Source organism: Salvelinus namaycush, chromosome 1 (genome assembly GCF_016432855.1).
Source record: "Salvelinus namaycush isolate Seneca chromosome 1, SaNama_1.0, whole genome shotgun sequence".
Classification (NCBI taxonomy): Eukaryota; Metazoa; Chordata; class Actinopteri; order Salmoniformes; family Salmonidae; genus Salvelinus; species Salvelinus namaycush.
In genome coordinates this window covers 21180080-21182042 of record NC_052307.1, presented here as the reverse complement: position 1 = coordinate 21182042, position 1963 = coordinate 21180080, and positions in this window count along the sequence as shown.

Here is a 1963-nt window from a genome sequence, read left to right as displayed (position 1 = left end):
TATAACAGAACTCATATGGCAGGCAAAAACCTGAGAAGTTCCACTTTCTGTTTGAATTGTTTCTGAGGTGTCAGATTTTCAACCATGCTCTCAATTGAAATGACAGCGAGATATAGATGAGTTTTCACTTCCTACGGCTTCCACTAGATGTCAACAGTCAACAGAACTTTGTCTGATGAGTCTAATGTGAAGGGGGGCCGAAGGAGACAGGAATGAGTAATCACTTCCACGGGCTGATCACGCATTCACCATGTGCGTTCACATGAGTAGGACGTCCGTTCCATCGCTCTTCTGAAGTCAATCTAATTTTCCGGTTGGAACGCTATTCAAGATGTATGTTAACAACATTCTAAAAATTGATTCAGTACATCGTTTGACATGTTTCTACTGACTGTTACGGAACTTTTGGACATTTCGTCACGTTATAGTGGACGCGCTTTGTGACTTTGGTTAGCGCGTTTGGTAAACAATTCCAAAGTAGCTAATTGGACATAAATAACGGACATTATCGAACAAATCAAGCATTTATTGTGGACCTGGGATTCCTAGGACTGCATTCTGATGAAGTTCCTCAAAGGTAAGGAAACATTTATCATGTATTTTCTGGTTTCTGTTGAGTCCAACATGGCGGCTAATTTGGCTATTGTTCTGAGCTCCGTCTCAGATTATTGCATGGTTTATTTTTCCGTAAAGTTTTTTTGAAATCTGACACAGCGGTTGCATTAAGGAGAGGTATATCTATAATTCCATGTGTATAACTTGTATTATCATCTACATTTATGATGAGTATTTCTGTTGAAATGATGAGGCTATGCACTATCACTGGATGTTTTTGGAACTAGTGAATCTAACGCGCCAATGTAAACTCAGATTTTTTGTTATAAATATGAACTTTATCAAACAAAACATGCATGTATTGTGTAACATGAAGTCCTATGAGTGTCATAAGATGAAGATAATCAAAGGTTAGTGATTAATTTTCTCTATTTCTGCTTTTTCTGACTGCTATCATTCGCTGGAAAAATGGCTGTGCTTATTGTGGTTTGATGGTGACCTAACATAATCGTTTGTAGTGCTTTCGCTGAAAAGCATATTTTAAATAATCGGACACTTTGGTGGGATTAACAACAAGAATACCTTTAAAATGATATAAGACACATGTATGTTTGAGGAATATTAATTATGAGATTTCTGTTTTTTGAATTTGGCGCCCTGCACTTTATCTGGCTGCTGTCATATCGATCCCGGTAGCGGGATGCAGCCATAAGAAGTTTTAATGGGGGCCTGTTTGGCCCGCCTTTTCCTGTAGTCCACAATCAGCTCCTTTGTCTTGCTCACATTGAGGGAGAGGTTGTTGTCCTGGCCCCACACTGCCAGTTCTCTGACCTCCTCCCTATAGGCCATCTCATCGTTGTCGGTGATCAGGCCTACCACTGTTGTGTCATCAGCAAACGTAATGATGGTGTTGGATTCGTGTTTGGCCACGCAGTCGTGGGTGAACAGGGAATACAGGAAGGGACTAAGTACACACCCCTGAGGGGCCCCAGTGTTAAGGATCAGCGTCGCAGACATGTTGTTGCCTACTCTTACCACCTGGGGGCGGCCCATCAGGAAGTCCAGGATCCAGTTGCTGAGGGAGGTGTTTAGTCCCAGAGTCCTTAGCTTAGTGATACACTTCGTGGACACAATGGTGTTGAACGCTGAGCTGTAGTCAATGAACAGCATTCTCACATAGGTGTTCCTTTTGTCCGGGTGAGGAAGGGCAGTGTGGAGTGTGATTGAGATTGCGTCATCTGTGGATCTGTTGGGGCGGTATGCGAATAGGAGTGGATCTATGGTGTCCGGGAAGGATGCTGTTAATGTGAGCCATGACCAGCCTTTCAAGCAGCTCATGGCTACCGGCGTGAGTGCCACGGGGCGGTATTCATTTAGGCAGGTTACCTTTGCTTCCTTGGGCACAGGG